This window comes from Dermacentor variabilis, chromosome 2 (assembly GCF_050947875.1).
Source record: "Dermacentor variabilis isolate Ectoservices chromosome 2, ASM5094787v1, whole genome shotgun sequence".
Classification (NCBI taxonomy): domain Eukaryota; kingdom Metazoa; phylum Arthropoda; class Arachnida; order Ixodida; family Ixodidae; genus Dermacentor; species Dermacentor variabilis.
The window spans coordinates 74,059,341-74,077,242 of record NC_134569.1 but is presented as its reverse complement, the minus strand read 5'-3'; the positions used below and the strand labels follow the sequence as shown (position 1 = coordinate 74,077,242).

At 50.5% G+C, this 17,902-nt stretch overlaps 1 protein-coding gene across 2 annotated transcripts in view; it reads left to right on the top strand.

Moving 5' to 3' along the window:
* bbg (PDZ domain-containing protein big bang) overlaps positions 1-17,902 on the top strand; it is a 348,240-nt gene that overhangs the window by 168,125 nt on the left and 162,213 nt on the right. The window lies entirely within an intron of this gene.

Below are 17,902 nucleotides of genomic sequence, written 5' to 3'. Positions count from 1 at the left end.
TCGGAGCGATTCTGCAGATGACGGCCGGTTTGCTCACGTATGTACCGGCGACGAAACAACAACTCCGGGAATTGCAGGCATCAGTCAGCCAAGCGAGGTCGACCGTCTATACTTACTTTCCTTCTATGCATTAAATGGTTATTTTTATTTTTTTGATGCACTGAAGATACCAGACGCGGTAAAAATGAAAACTTGGCATTATAGTATAGCAGACACTGGCGCCTTCCTCAATTCTATATATGATCCGCAAGAAGTAGGTTGCCAGAATGGGGACTTCATGTGCTTGTTCTGTTAAAGCCCACTAACATGGCGAAAAGAAAAAAAAAAGAAAAGGCAATTTTTCTCTTTTCTTCTTATGAATATAAAAGTGTTGCAACTGTTGGAGTAGAACACATTATTTGGTGCAATCTGGCACCGCGACATTCGCCTTTTAGTACAGAATATTGTAATGATGGTGTATGTAACAAGACATACAATGAAAGTTTATACTATCTGCGTAACACATTGAAGATATTGTGGCGGAAAGCCGCTGGATTGCATCAAGAAGGAGTCCTATGGCCCGTCGGGCCCTCCGGATCCGCCTGTGATGCCTGCCCGCAGAAACGGAAATTCTTGACTATATATACCGTTGTGTTCAGGAAAACTTCCCCGAGGTACGTTTATTAACTTTCTAGCGAGGAGACAACTACAACTGAGAACAGCGCCAGGTCGTGTGAGTTTCTCACATAAGACTGCACAGTCTAATTAAAAGAATATATATACGGATCCAATCATGGTGGGATCAATGTGAAGCGAAGCTTCAGTGAAGCGGTGTGTATTACATCCTGTACAACTAACGGCGATGGTACAATTGTGTTTGTTTTCATCCTACACATGCAGCGTCTAACCTCATGCAACGTTTATGTTAATCTGGCACATTGGATTGGATTGGAGAAACTTTATTTATGCCTGCAGTTGGGCGCTCGCGCGCCCCGACGAGGGCCTACGTCATCCTCGAAGGTGCCGTTACTCGGCGCGGGTCTCCGCTCGCCGTTGCCGGCTCGCTGGGTCCGTGCCTTTCGAGCGCCTCGAGGACCTGCTGGACGGCCCAGAGCTGATCGTCTCGGTCGTAGCTCTTCGCGGCTGCCTCGAGCCGCGGTGGGAGTGTTCTTGAGTTAGCGTCTTCTGGATATTTAATGCAGTCCCACAAGACGTGCGTGTAGTCTGCGGTCTACCTCCGGCAGACTCTGCACATATCTGTCGGATGTGTCTCGGGGTACATGCGATTCAACAGTTTCGGGCTCGGTAGCGATCCGGTCTGGAGCTGTCTCAGTACTACCGCCTCCGCTCGACTCAGTCTCGGGTGCGGGGGTGGAAGAGTCCTGCGAGCCAAGCGGTAGGCCTTCGTGATTTCATTGTAATCCGTCATGCGGTCCTTGGTTCCGAACCACGTCGGACGGTCTGTCGCCGGGGCGCGGTTGGTTAGCGCTCGCGCCGCGGCGTGTGCCGTCTCGTTATGGTTCTCATTGCGTTCCGACGCGTCGCCCGCGTGCGCCGGGAACCACTTGAGTCGTACTTTTCGTTCGTCTAGTTTTACCGCTCGCAGTACGCGCTCAGCCTCCCTGCAGATTTGCCCTTTGGCGAAGTTTCGCACCGCCTGTCTTGAGTCACTCAGCACCGTGTGGCAGTCTGCGTCGGCGATGGCCAGGGCGATGGCTACCTCCTCCGCTTGCTCCGCTTCGGTCTCAACAGAGGTCTCAACGTTAATCTACTGTAGTTTTTACGTTTATCCGCTATACCGCTCACAAGCTACGGCGAAGTACAAACGCCCTTTCACGCGTGTGCACAGTGTGAGTACGCGCTCAGCCTCCCTGCAGATTTGCCCTTTGGCGAAGTTTCGCACCGCCTGTCTTGAGTCACTCAGCACCGTGTGGCAGTCTGCGTCGGCGATGGCCAGGGCGATGGCTACCTGCTCCGCTTGCTCCGCTTCGGTCTCAACAGAGGTCTCAACGTTAATCTACTGTAGTTTTTACGTTTATCCGCTATACCGCTCACAAGCTACGGCGAAGTACAAACGCCCTTTCACGCGTGTGCACAGTGTGAGACGTCTACACAACGATGCCACGAGCACGGAAGGCGATGTATGATGCTTGCCGAGGGAAGACTGGCGATAACAGGTGTATTGTTACGACATCCCACCGCTGCCACCACTGTTACGACTTTGAGGTGGTCCCGTAGCGCTCGTCACCCGTTTCGTGACAGAGCGTTGGTAGCGAAGACTCCGAGTCAGGCGTCGGTGAGAATAACAAAAGGGACTTTATACACTATATACAGGTCATTATACAGGACATGAAGGGATCGGCACTGGGGCCGAGAGCTCACAGCAAACGCGACTGTTCTCGCACGGCGACGTCCGGCGAAAACGCGTGACACATCTCACTCCAGTCGAGAGCGGCACTCTGCTCCCGGTGGGTCGGCGGATCCGGTTTTCCAGGCGGCGCGCCGCGGCTTATAAGCCCCCAGAAACCATTGTCACTCAAACGGCCCAATACAAAGTGAGCACTCGACGGTCGTCGGAAGAGGTCCAACCAGCGACCACGCTGGCCACCCCGTTCAAAGTTGGCGGGCGCGGTGACCTCCAGGGAAGGGAAGGTACGGCGCCGGGCTGTCTGGCACTTGGCGACACGTTTGAACATGTTGCCCGCCGATGCTTCTCCGGAGGACACCACTGCCTGACGGCTCAGCATCTTGACTTGTCAAGGGAGAATTAGGGCGCTGTGCCTTTCGGCGCAGCCCCGGGTTTGTCCAAAGGGCGCTCGCAGGAAAATTCTCCATCTTGCAGATTCGGAATCCGGGCTTGTGGTAATGGCACAACAGTATGCACAGAGAAATGCATTTAAGGGAATCTGAACCTTTTGTGTCGCCCTGGCACATACCAATTCTGGAAGATTGTCCAAAAATAGGCGCACACCAAGTAGCACATACCGAATGGCTACATCAAAGAAAATCGATTCAATCAAAGAGTCAGTTGAATACATTGCGGTGTTCCATTAAGATTTTGCCTTGCTATTGAGATATACATGTGAGCTGGCACTATACTTTAATATTTCGTGTAGGATCATCTTTTTTTTTTTATTGCGGAGAACAGAGGTGCGCTTGCTCCCACTACCTTGTCGGTCCGAATACAAGGGTTATATATAAAGGGACCAGAAGTCTCGATTTAGGTTAGATTAGATTAGGTTTAGGTTTAGATTTAGATTTAGATTAGAAGTGGAAAAGTGTTTCGTCCCGTTTGGTAGATGTCTCGATATAGGCGAGACGTGTCGTCCCGCACATTATGAGTGGAACAGTGTTTCACCACGTTTTGGCCTCTCCAGACCCCGCGTTGTCTCGAAATGCCTGCCCTGTGGCGCAGAGTTGGCTGCTCACTTACTTGGCTGTTGTGTCGCCCCCTTCAAAAATACTCGAGAGGCAGGCGGCAAAGCGAAACACTGCCGGAAGTGAGGCACAGAACGCACGAGCACTTACGACTCATTTAATATTTTTTCGATCCAGCTATAATGGACTTCTCAATGCATTGGCTAACGAGCCGTAGACAAGAGAGAGAGACAGTAAAGGCAGGGAGATTAACCGGAGGCGATATTCCAGTTTGCTACCCTGGACTTAGGTGGGCGAGATAGGGGCAAAGAGCGAGAGAAGAAAAAAAGGAACAAGAAAATAAGAACAAAGGAAGAAAGGGGAAAAGAAAGCAGGCAACAGAAAAGGCGTTCCAATCACATGCGTTCACACAGTTCGGTCAGTCTTAAGAACCGCAGTAGTGTTTGCACGGCCTTCTGATGCGATCCTAAGTCGCGTAGATGTTTAAGAATTCTTTCTCCCGACAGAGGCTGGTCGTCCATCTGGTACAGCACTGCGGAAAGCGATTGTCTCTGCACACTGTACTGCGGACACTGGCAAAGAACATGACGAATCGTTTCCGCGTCGCCGCAATTGCCACATGCTACGGTGTCGGCCATCCCTATGCGGAACGCGCGTAGGCATCGGTAAACGTGACGCCTACACAAAAGGGTCGTGTCTCTTAGGGGAAGTCGGAGGCTTAAGCTTGGATCCAGGGTGTATAAACTGGCGTGCATAAAACACGGTTAATTCCACTCTGATGTAGTGCACTGGCGTGCAAGTAGGCGGAGCATCCTTGCAGCATCTGTCCTAGACAGCGAGATCGATAACCAGTTGTCTTCTGCATGAGCTGAACGACCAGCTTGATCGGCACGCTCACTGGCGATGATACTGTAGCGAAGTGACGCAGCCGTGAGATATCAGACGCATCAACTCACCAGGGAGACGGAAGATGAATGGGGATGAGCTCTGGCAGGGGCAAGTCCAAATCCACAGGTACGACGACGAGAGTAGCATTTGAACAACTAGATTTATTCCCTTGGCATTTGCCGTAAGTTTAAACTGTACAAAATATCTACAAGCAAAACGATGTCATACCCGTCGTCGTCGGCCTGCCTGACCGGCCTGGTCTCCCCTGGTGAAGATGCGCCGTCTGCTGCTGTCTACTTGCTCACTCTAAACTACCCCAAACTATTCCTTAAATAAGTTTCCCTAGCATCCAAGAGACACTTTTCTCCACCAATGGGCTACTTCGTTACTCCGACCAATCAGGCAAGCCGACATTATCCAATAAGCGGCAGAGTTCAAGGGGTCAAGAAATGGTCGCGTCAACACTCCGTACACAAAAGCACTCTGACCATAACTAATCGACTTTTGACAGCCGAGCGTAGGAAGACGACGCGACATGTGTAGGTGTGACGTCAGGCGCGGCGGCCGCGCGGCAGCACTGTCCGCGGCGCCGTCGAGGTCATTTGTGTACAAAGGTTTGCCCCGCGTCAAGGACCCCACAAAATTCCCCGAAAGACAGCAAAGAGGGCCGCGGTACACTCTCTTCGCGACAATACCACAGTGACTTAGTAGCCACTGAAAAATTACTTCATGTCCTTTCTCAGTCAGGTGGTGTATGGCTTCTGTAATTTCAAGCACCGACTGTTCGTGCGAACCGCGCCGTAAGGTTGACAATAAACACCAGTGCCGTCTTCGAGTCGCAGCGTTGGAGTTCTGCTGCCGTCGACGTGGTCAAGTGAGATGTTTTCAACTTGATAGTGGTAGCTTTTGCTGTAATGACGACAGCTTCGGTAGAGCTCTTCGGCAGAATGCAGCCGTCAGTGTAAATGGGGGTGTAATACCGGTACTCTTCATTTAATAGGAGTAAGGTGAGCTGTTTAATAGCCGGCGATGACATATCTGCTTTTTTTCCGGAGGCCAAGTATTGTCAGGTTGACCTTTCGCTGAATGAGGCACCAAGGAGGAGTCGAAGGTCTCGCGGCAGGTGTGAAGCAAGATGGTATAGCCTCACGATGTGCGGATACCGTTCGGTAGAACGAGGCAGGTGGCCTCTCTGCGTGCAGGTAGAGAGGCTAGATGGCGGCAAGGAGTGCAGGCAAGGTGCCGTACATGCACTCTTATTGCTTCAACTGTGATGTGGGTCTTGATGAGGTGGTCTCTGGCGATTGAAATAGGTGCCGCCGTTGACGCGCTTCGAGCAATTAGACCTAGACAAATCCCGAGTGCCTCAGCCTGAACGCTTTCAATGGTACGTAGGCTTGATTTACTTGTGTTAGTGAATACTGGCAAGCTGTACCGCAAGAATCCGAGCAAAAGTACCCTATATAGTTGCAGCGTAGCGCTTGTGGACATAACCCAGGTCTTTCCGGCGAAGAACTTGAGAAGGTGACAGATGCCTGTCAACCGCTTCTTCGTGTACACTCCATAGGGGCTCTATGAGATATCTCTGTCAATTATGACACCCAAGAATTTGTAAGACCGTACAAGTGGTATGATCTACCCATTGATTAATGCACTATAGTGCGTCATGGGCTTACCCGTAAATGCCACAAGTGCACATTTATCCGATGAAATCTCCAGGTCTTGATTGCGGTCTGAGTGGCAGCTTTCTGGAGCCTTGCGCCCAGCCATAAGCGTGTTCATTCTGCCTTGCTTTTCACGCACGAGTTGTTGGGAGCACGTGGAATAATGCCGAAGCGCTAGGGGAAATTTACTGAAAAGTTTGGAAAAGAGTTTTCAGTCACATAAACTCAATTTGCAATGAATGTTGAATCTCGTTTACTTATCCCCCACCACCCACTCCTTCGCCCTTTTTCGTCCCACTTTTATGTCCCAGGAATGTGATTACATTAGTTATATAAGCCCATGTGCTGGTAGTTACATTTAGTGGTCATATAACATTCGTATATATATTACCACAAATATATCCGCCGAGATACCGACTGTTTAAGCAGCAGTCACGCCAAACACGGAGGAGTATAGGTAAAGAAAGCTTCGCTTTAAAAATATTTGCCATCTCCCTCCATCAAATATTTTCTCACGTCTATCAAGTGGCTTCATCCAACCTCGAGTCAAACTCGATATTGCATGCAACGATATTGCATACCAGTTCACTCGCTCTAGCGCACAGGCGTTTAGGCAAACAAGAGGTTGACTATACTATAGATACAACACTATTGTCCAAGCTCGTATACAGCATACTGTATATCATCTTCCGCGAACAGTGCTTTTCTGTAATCTCTGTTGGAATTCCGAGAAGGTAGCTTAAGTAACATACATTTCCTACTAATCTGTCGTTTTTTCCCGTCGCACTTATGCCTATGCCTACGGCTCGAAGGACCTTCCATCAAGGCACGGCTGCGGACAAAATGTGGGATCGAGAAACGAATACGTTCTGCTGCTGGACAGAATGCCACAGCCGCCGAGTAACCGCGACGGGTGGTATAGGCGCGTTTATGTTATTCGGGACGAGGACCGCGATTTCGTTGCTTCGACGAGACACATATACATCGCAGCGGTTTTGTGGCTGCTGGAATTCAGTTCAGCGTGTGGTCCCCTTCGGTTGAGACGCGCCTTTGTCATCCAGCGGGGAGTCCACTCTGCCTGCGTGTCGAAATACCACTTCCCGCTGAACAGTGGCCGCGTACGGTGGGGAGGGGCCGCGGAACGGCGACTGACATTTCGAGGACTGTCGTCTCGGCCAAGTGGCATCGTGCGCAATCTTTTTCAACGTTCCCGAGCGCGCTTGCTCTCCCAGCGCGCATGCGTGCGTGAGCGCAGGCTGCTTCTCCGAAATGCGGAAGCGTGAGCGCTCCTTTTCCCGAGTCACAATCGCCGGCGATTGTCTCACTACTTACGCTGCTTCGCGAACTCCTTCCTCACCACTCCTGGCACGTATACACGTCCGTAGAAGCAGAGACACTGAGACAACGAAATCCTTGCAACAACAAAGTGCGCGAGAGAAGGAATTGTAATGGCGCACTGGCGGCCGACCTGACACTGATGCCTCGTCGTATATATGCCGCTCACTCGCAGCTTGATTACCGGTTACAGTGTGTCTCCAAACAGGCTATAGTGCGTTGTCGTGAGGGCGCAGCCATTTCCTTTTTTTTTTTCGTTTCACTGCGCCGTGTCTATAGGAAATACCGGGTTATTTGTCAACGTGCGCCTCAGCCGACAAATTCGAGCGCATGCAAGACGAAGTCGCTGCATGCATTATTAGCCAACCCACTGTTTTCCATTGTGTATCTCAAGCCTCCGTTTGTTTGCTTCATAGGCTAGCCCACATGGTGTGCATTTGCGACGTATCTTCAGTGTCGCGGCGTCACTAGGTTTCGACTCTGTGCCGCAAATTATAAGCCACCATTTCAGTCTTGACAACAGAGTGCCGCGATTGAAGCGCGTGCGGCACGCGTTGAGCGCCCTTTAATGGGTAACAACGTACTTCACCTAAATGTAAAGAGCGGTTATCACACAACATCAACAGAGGCAACGACACCGGACGACGTCACCTTGGATATAGTATATAGGAGGTGCGCTTCCTATGGTTGCCGGTTAATGCATGCGTATCCCGGGTAAATTATTGCTATGGTTCGGCACTTTTTCTCATGTTTCATGCTTTATTGTTAATCTTCGACAATAATTGAACGCAGCATGGCACTCCCGCTGTATTGATTCGTGATTGCTACTTCTCATCTCAGAAATAATTAACAATGGGTTATTCGAGATAACAAATTAAATAACGACAAATGATCGTAATTTCGACGGGCCTGAATTTTGGGATTCACTCTGCTGCTGATGTGCGTCTGGAGCCCATTCTTGTGATACATTAGTTATATTATATATTAGTGTGATATATTAGTTATTAGAAATATCGATTATCGGTACGTGCGCCGTCTGTCCCACCCCCCTCTTTTCTTATCCTCCTCCTTTCCATTTTCGTGTAAAGCACTGGTACTAAGTTTTCAGGTTGGCAAATCGCGCGGACTTCAATGCAATGTACGTCTATTGGCTGTCGTAGCTGCTCTCCGATTCGAGCACACCAGGTACGCGTTTCCAAAACGCGGGCACAAGAAAAAATTATGGGGGCACCTAAGCGGTTCTTATTGTGTGTCAACGCGAGAACATTACTTATTGCGGAGTGTGTCGCTAAGTTATGTCGCCGAGTTTAGTTTTGCGGCACAACGTTGCTGAGCGTAGTGCTGCTGCATTATGTTTCCGAGTGTAATGTTACTGCTTATGATGTCGTAACAACGCAAGACGACAAACCGGTCATATTGCTATCTGAGCTGAGTTTTATTCGCGGAGTTCTCATTAACGTAGTGCTTCACGCGCATTGCGCTGAATGTTCTTTCCCGATGACAATACTTTTCATTGCGATGACACCCCTTTGCCTAGAGATGGCGGTACTTTACCGAGAGGCACCATGGTGTTGGCACTAAATTTCTATCGGGTTCGTAGGCGAAGTCCACCTCATACTCTGAGGGGATGTCGTCGTTGGACGGGTACCTGAAGGGCGTTGAATCATTCGTCGTCGTCGTCGTCATTAACGGGCTCCGTCGACACTGCGGGTCCAAGTTGATCGACAGTTGCAGTCGCTGAGTTACGATGGTCTCGTACTTAGTCGGCAGTCAAATGGCGCCTCCGGCCGCGCTTTGCTGTCCCGCCTGATGATGCAGACGCGGGCGATTCAACTTCGGACGATGAAGACTCAATAGCGTCGACAGTGGCGCCATTCCTATTATACGCCATGTAGTGAACCGACCGCCAGGCACAGCCCAACCACGTGCCCAGCCTCGTAGATATTCATGACTGTGTTTGGGACGGGAACAAGCAGCACTCGGACGGGACGAAGTGAGTACGACATACAAGGCGCCTTGTCTATCGTTCTCACATGGGCTGCTTGTTCGCGCCCCTCTGATATACCAACCAGCCCAGACCAGCACATTCATTCAGTTCACGACTGTCGCCTGTTGCAACGGTGGCGCAGTTACTAGCGCGCTCAGCTGTGGATTAGTAACACTGGCGGTGGGGCGGAGTGTCGAAACCTCACCATGACCACTTTTCTTTTTTTTTCAGTTAGGTGAAGGCGATGTAATCCGAGTGCCGTTTTTCTGCCAAAGTATTTATGATAACGGCTTTCTAATAACGGCGGGGGCGCACAATGAGCCAAGTAGTACTCTCGCATTAAAACCAGTTGTAACACATATCCCCACGACCCATGCGCCATCTAACCGATGCACCCGCCAACTTCTTGCGCCCTGCATGCCTTCCTGTGGACACTGGTTCCTGTGTGGCTTGAAGCTTCGCATTACTATTCTTGCTCAGCTACCACAGTGCTCCCCACTAACTTATTCGTCGTCTCTACAGTAGTGCCAGTAGTCCAAGAAGAGTGCTCGGTGCGGGCACTCATTGTCGAACGGCAAGTACTGAGCCTCCTGGGGAAGCATTACACCAACCTATACCGCAAGCAAAATTAAGAGCTTTCTCTTGTTGTTGTTGCCTCAAAAACATGGCAACAACTCTTCAATTCATCGGCATGCTTGCTTCCAAGTGCAGCTTGGAATTGGAGAGTGCCCTGCGGTGCTCAACCAACACAACTTTTGGACGCACTCCTCAATTTCAGGACGCCTGTAGAATCTACAAAAGCTTTTCTTGTTTTTTGTTTGTTTGTTTGTTTTGTTTAAGCATTTGCGTTCACTTCATTTTCTTATCGTGGGTGTATCTTTACACAACAACCGATGTGAGCGTTCAGAAGGAAAGAAATCGAAGCAAAGAATGAAATCGGACGTAGAATCCCCCTTCATTTGAACGTGGCAACGAATTCTGCCCTCTCCTCCAGCGTATACCCTCTTTCGACCGCGGGTCCACGCGCAGCTGCCTCCTTCGCTCGCCTTACTGTCCTGTATTGTTTTTTTTTTCTTTTGAGTGTTTCATGTGTTGCATCATCAATTCCGGCCATTTGTTCCAACCAGGGGCGTGTATAGATACATATATTTGTTCAACCCAGGAGCGGATATATATATATATATATATATATATATATATATATATATATATCGACGAAACTCGATTCTCTCATTCAGATACCACTCTCTCCCATCCTTGCCCTTGTTTTCCTCGACGAAGGGTAAATTGGAGAGCGCTTCAGCAGATCTGTGCCATCCGCCGCCGTCTCGATCACCGGGCAATGTACGCCAACAGAAACCCTTCGGATCGCGCGCGAGTTCACTGGAGCGAAAAGAGTGCGGCTTGCATGCGATCGAGGCCCTCGCTCCGCACCCCCCGCCCTCCCTCTGTACGTACGGCGCCAATGCATCTTCTCTCCATCGCGCTGCGCACTGTTGCGGGCATTCGTCACGAAACCAAGGCCCCCGCGCGCATGCGCGCGAGGCAAGGTCATCGCAAGGTCATCGTGGTACTCCGCTTTGGTGCCAGGCCATTGCGGAGCAATTTGGCTGGGCCGGACACCGCCAGCGGCCGATGATGCGATTGGCGGCGGCCGGCCCCCCTGAGCAGCGCTCTTTTCCTCATCGTCGCCCGACACCGGTTGTGGTGGTCGAAGTTCGGCACGCTCCGACTGATTGCCTCGCGTGCTGGTCGCACGCCCGTGACCCCACTGCACCGCACACACCTCAACCCCGCCCAATGCATTGCATCTAATCCTCCTGGTCCCTTCCTGCATCCTCGAATCGGGGAGTCGCAGTGCTTCGTAGAAGAGTGCGGTTGGCGTTACGCGGCGCCTCGTTGTCACGGCTTCCGACGCTCCACGAGACCCGGGTGTAAGGCTGTGCAAAAACGAAACGAAAGACGCAGAGGCGCCGCAGTCAATCACAACACCCCAGGTAACGCTGACAACGACAACAACAACAACGAGAACGAATGTCGAGGTCCTGCCATCTTTCCGGCGTCCATTGTGAGCGACGGATCCGCCGCCATATGGGCGACCCATGCTGGAATGCGAAGGAGTCCTTCTTCGGGGTTCCCTTTGTGCGGTCAGCGTGTGAGTAAGTGGCACAATCGCCTTGAGGACAACGGGCCTCCTCCACGGAAGTCAGCCGTATAAAGGCATATTATACGCTGTGTGAGTTTCTTTTTTTTTTTACTTTTTTTGTCATTTTTACTCATGGCGGAACGAGGAAGCCGGCACGAGACCCCCGGCAGTCAGGCGTTGCGACTTCGCGATGAGGTCTCGTCATGCGAAGGCATTCTTTTTCCCCTTCTTTTCGTCGCCGTCCACTCCATTGCTATGTTGAGCGGATGACCTAGTGCACAGCAATTTTGTGCATGGCCACATTTCCGGGAGGAGAGTTGACTGCAAATCGGTTGAGAGCTAGCCCCAGGTCGCATTCAGGTCGATTTACTACATTCGTAATTTATTTTCAAATCGCACACTCACTATAGTCGGGGTAACGTTCTCGGTCACGCGCTGGCGTGCATAATACTTCCGATAATTTTGCTATCTGTTGCACAACTAAGCGAGCTACATAAGCGGGCTTCTGCTCACAAGGAATCTAATTCCATATAAATCAGCTTTGAACGAATATGCGCTACGCACACGCGGACATTTCTTCAGAACATTGCCAAGTTTGGAGTGCAGAACCTACCGCCAGCAGAAACGTTCGTATGATCTGGCTTCTCCGCTATAAATGTGTGCGCGAGGAGAAGTGCACTCCTGCGTTCCACAAGCAATAAGTATATGCGATGCATTTCATTGTGAATCAAGCACGTTACTAACGTCGTTATAAGTAAATGACACATAGCCAAAGGCAGATAAGTCTGGTTATTATATGGGCCGGTAACTACTCTGCACAAGCGTCGCTTTCCAGGACACAAATGTACGTAACATTCAAATTAGACGCTCGTCTAAAGCCAACCAAAGGTTACTGAAGGTGAGAGGATTATTGAACGCGGCGCAACGTAATGGAGCAGCGAAGTGCACGTTGTTTCGAAAAGCTGTTGACGGCTGTCACGTGTTCACATGCGTTGAGATGGAGTTGCCGGGTTTTTTCTTTTTCTTTTTTTTTCAGCGATGTTGCTATTGACACAGATGTTATGGAGAATGTCCACACCGAAGACACGTCACAAATGTTGACGAAATTTTACTCAAGAAACCATTTAACTTAGCGCAATTAAATTTACCTGATATAGTGGGGATGTCGAGGGTAGTGTTTGTATGAAGTGAAAAGAGTGTTGGCTTATTATAGGTGCGTCGCGGAAAATAATGTATATTCTACTATTTGCGCTTCGTGAGTTGTGTGACGTATTCCACATTGCGTCTTTTGAGGACTGTAGGGGATGTCTAAACAAAACTCGGGAAAAATTGATTTAAGAGAAATACGCTGCAGGTGGTTTTCAGAGCTCCAGATTCTCTGTGTATGTACTACTAATTTAGCGTATTCGTGCTAATTGGAGTTCTTCTAGATGCTTGCCGGGCATTAGAGCATTGTCCGTTTGCGAACAACTAAACGCATCAAAATGAACCATAAACATGCCAGAGGAATTTCGAAGTTGAGGCACATTGAAAGCGCAAAAAATATATGTTCGCATTGCAGTCGCACACTTTACATGGCGCCTGGGAAATATGAAGTAAATTTCAGAACGGTCACTGTAAGCAAACGTCTCGCAATTTCTGGTTGAGGCTTCGCATACATGTGCATGCCACCTACGCTTGAAAAAAATTGGCACTCGGCTCGTCCATACTGTTCGCCTGTTCAGATATGACCAGTATAGACGAGCACTTCAAAGGACTAGGGAGAGCAGCGAAGGAGGATGCCAAATATCGTGGTTCCCAGCCCATCTAGACAGCTTAGTTAACCCACTTGGATGTAATCCTAACTAGCAGGCCCACCGGAGAGCACGCGATTTCACGCACCGCGCTTTCGCGGGTAGCCAGGCGTGGAACGAGGTCAACAACCACAAAGATCCGTTATGTACTTTTCATTAAATCGTTTCCCATTATCGACAGGGTGCGTCGACCTCTGTCAAGCCTTTCTTCTGGCTTTTTGTCGATGCACCCAACATCCTCATGACGATGTTGAATAAAGAATTGAATTGAATTGAATTGACTAGGCAGGAGGACATTTCCACACCCTCACCCCAAATTGAACAAACCTCAGGCTACCACACTCAGACTCCTGCAAACCCGTTCGTATCCCACCCTTCGCTCCCTTAACAAGATAGATCCTGAACACTCACAGTCGTGCCCCAAATGTGGTCATGACTCATGCTCTTCTGACCACATGCTCGGGCTGTGCCCAGCCCTTAACGCCTCTCTACCCATCACGAAAGAACAATGGCAGGATTCTCTCAAGAGCAGCAATCCCCACATTCAACTCCAGGCTGTCCAGAGGGCCCACGACATTGCGGCGGGACTTGATCTCCCGGTCCCATCGTGGTCGGAGCCACCGACTTGATCTTCGGGGGCCTTCGGTTTTGGCTTCCCAAGATCTCAGTCCCTCAGGTCTCAAATAAAGTTCTTGTCATGTCATGTGCTCGTCTATCGGCACGGAATTGTCAACTTTAGTGTGTAATTTGTAATCGGTCCCGCGTTCAACGCCGCCCGCACGGGCAATACGGCTGCGGATCAGCCCAGCGCGATAAAGCAGTGTCAGAACGAAGCCACAAGAAGTTTACAGAAACCAGAAACGCCTCTTCACAGTTAAAGTTATCGTCCCCACGGTGCACATATATCTCAGTGTCGAAGTTTGTTTCGATGAAGTTTGTGTTGTGATTCTGCAAGGTCGCGCAAAGCTGTCGGGTTCTTTTTTTTTTTTTTTACTTCCTTCAAACCAAAGAGCCAAATGGGCGCCGCGTAATTATGCGCAGTAGCGTCACGTCCAAGATTCTGCAGCTCACGGTGGGGTTGCTATAGAAATGTCAATAGAGCGACCCCTTGTTCAGCCTACCTATTCGGCAAGCGTAACGATGTAGGCGCCATCACGCCCGTCACGTTGTCGTCGGCACTGTCTCCGCAGCAAGAACGTGAAAGCTCCCGCTTAAAACGGGCCAGATAGCGAGCGCAAATAAGGAACTTCTTACGCACGGTCTCCCGCTTCTGTGATACCCGCACGGCCGCATTCTCACGATTCACCGCAAAGCATTCGTTCGCTCTTTCAGCCTACGCCAACGGGCTAAGTTGCTAAGCTGTGGGTGTCGACGTCATTCCTTGCCAGCGGGAAGCCTGGCGCCATACTGACTACTGCGCCCAGGTGGCATAGAGAGCGCTTCTCCTATACAAGCATAGACGGCTGCTAAAATTGGCGTTTGGCAGTGTGTGTGCCTCTCGCGCGTTGATGGTTTTTCGAAAGCATTCGTCACACCCCGCTGCACACAAGGCTCGGTTTTCTTTTTTTTTTTTTCTCCGTCACTCAAGCATAGCTTTCTCCGGCCTTCTCCCGCTTGTGCGCGAGCCGTCGCTTGATGGCATCCAGTTGAAATGCGAAGCCGACAGACGATTTAGCGCCAGGTGCGAGAAAAAGAAAGAAAGGATGGCACGCATTAGCAACCACTCCCGTGTTTGAATATCTCTTGGGGTTTTATTTCTCTCTCTCTCTCTCTCTCTCTCTCTCTCTCTCTTGCATCATTGTCTCGTGTTCTTGATACGCTTACATATCTGTACGAGGAAATTTGTGGGCACAGCACGGTCATTTGCCAGCTACGTCTGTGTACATACGGACAAAAACTTGAGACGTGTGCATGCACCGACTCTCGTAAACATTCGCACATGGAAGAAACTTCTCTAGCGACACCCCGTTCGCATGGTGCAATCTAATCAACTCTGATTTGCTTCTACGAACAGCAGTCTAGAAACATTTTCCTCTGTCGTCACCTCTTCTTTTTCTTTTCATTTCGGTGGATGGCAATTCTTCTTTTCATGAAATTTGACACAGTAAGCAAAGACGCAGAAACAAGCACTCTGTTTAACCCAAAACCGTCACGCTTCTGCACGCTAATATTATGAATCCTATGGAACCTGGCAATGTTTCCGGCCTGTTCTTACCTAATCGTAGCCATAAGCGAGTTATACCCATCGAATCACTTGAGATAAACTAAAACAATCCTCTTAGAGAATTCAGCACTCCCTGAACTCCTTAGTGGCAATGAAGAGCGACTTCACGAGTGATGCTGGGCGAAGTTCTGAGATTCATAAAGTAAGCAAGGAAGCGCGAATTGCTGCAGTTAAACATTATCTGTAAGGGAAAAAAGCTCTGTTATGGTTGTCGTAATTTATCAAATCATGGTCAAAGAGGACAAGGAAATGGTTCTGGAGATGGGTAATAAAACGCCTTGTGAAACCCGCTGCTGCGTTTACACCAACATGTCACCACGATATTTACCATGAGTAAACAAATCTCGTATGTTTTTTTACGAGAGTGTCACAGTGTACTACACTGTGCACCGCATGGCGCTAGGATACAAGCTATAGAGCCTTGCACCATCTATTTACTGAAGCCCCTGGAAAGATATTTTGCCATCCGGAACGAGTCATGCCTACACCTGAGGTACGAACAAACTGACAAAGCTTGCTTGTCTCGTTTTAAGTTCTTTGCTCTAATGCATGCACAAGCAGACGGGCCAGTTCCGAGACTCCATTATGCCCAGACCGTTTGCGAGCCGCGGCGACAAAGGCGATCGATGTGTGCTCCCGCTACTTTCAATTACGCACCGTCATGACCGTGGCGTAGCTTGTCCCTTGAGCGGCTGTCAACCGCTAGAGAACATCGCTGCACGCAAAAGTCCTACGCCTGCCGCGGCCTCTGTGCTTTGCGTTCCCCCTTGTCTATCAAGCGCGCATATACGTATTCCCCTAAACGCCCTATAACGTGCCCGTCTCAGCCAGAGAGCCGTGCTCTCTCGATTAGCGACCTCCCCGCGACGACCAGTCGGTTATCTCTGCAGCGGATGGCTTGCTTAGCCGGTTTGTGTTTCTGCAATGAGCCGTTTTCTGACGGTCGGCGCGAGCGAGCTTTCCTCTGAAGCGCGCCCGGCATCAAGATGGTCACTCGAGGCCGCGCAAAGGTCAACGCAACACGCGCTCGCGATAGCCAGCGAGTACCGCTATAACCTGTCGTATTAAAACGGTGCAGCGCTCCGAAACGCGCAGCCGGATTCACCCAGCAACTAGGGGCCTGACACTCTCCGCGCTCGCAATAGCTGCGCGAATGAGAACAGAATAGTTAATGAGTGCACTTCGTGATTATCCGGTCCCCGCGTTCTTACCGATCGCGATATTCAACCTCACGATATCAAAGACTGAGGCAGCGAATCACGAGCAGTTCTTGCCGATTGCTATAGATGAGCTCGAGAACTTTCCTGATCACACCAGCTCCCCCAGCGCTGCACCCTTTTGTGCGGCAGGGTATATAGAAGCCTGACGGGCTTGCTTTTAACGTACGCGCGCTGCCCGTTCGCGGTTCCCTGAGCATGTGCGTGCCTCCTCATCTTTCTGTGTCTGGCATCTGTGTGGTTCTATAACGACGCGTGTGCATGGTATATGCCTTCGCATGCAGGAGAAAGACAGAGGGCAGAGCGGCTCGCCGCGGACGTGCCCCGTGTTTGGGCTGGAACTCTAGCGGCCGTTCGGCAGCGACCTCTCACGAGATCGAGGCGCGGTCTCATGTCCGTAGACTGTTTGCCGTCCAATCCATCTCTGTGAAGGAAAGGCGCGCTCTCGTGTCATCCCGCTGAGCGCTTAGGTCGAGATACAAAGTTGGCTGACCTGATGGTCAGCCGCAGCGTCAGTCTCGTTCCCAGTGCGTTCGTGCGCTGTGCATACAGAGGCGAGCGGTTTAGTAAACGGTGCATATATAGTGCTTTTGTGCACGTGTCTGTGCGGGACTTGCGCAAGCTGAGCACGTCTGTCCTTATACGCACCTCTCTATCGAGTCGAAACGTCTCATTACAAAGCCGCGCGGGACGCAGTCGGCGCTCCGAAATCGATCACTCGGGGAAGCGCACGCGCGCGGCACTTCGGCGTTTGCGTGCGCGGCCATTTTTGGGGTCCTTCTTCACTGGGAAGGTTCTCGGCCACCTCTTGTTGATAGTGACGGGCACGAACCGAGAATCATGCGCCCGCCAGGCCGGATAGATTGGAAAATAATGGCCCCTTTGTGTGTCATGATCGCGGCACCGAGTGGTGCGGTACGCGGCCCGCCAGATGCTATACCGGAGTGGGCCCTTTCAACAAGTCGTGTGTGTTTCTCGTTGGTGATGCATTGCAGGAAGTGCGATTATGCCGTCCTTGGACTTCCGCCTGTAGTGATCCACCTATATTATGTGAATATCCAGCACTCGTCCTTGGTATTCAGCATGCCCAGTACCAAGCAAACGCGTAGACCGGTATATATAGCCCGAAGCGCCTACGCTTTACCTGACGGGACGATCTCCACGTATCTTGGAACATTGCGGAATAGAAGGGAATCAAGAGGTCACAGGTTTGGCGGTAATTACACAAGGTTAAATGACCTAATCTATAAGTTATCGACAGTGGTGGAACGACGGACGCCTATGGCGTCAA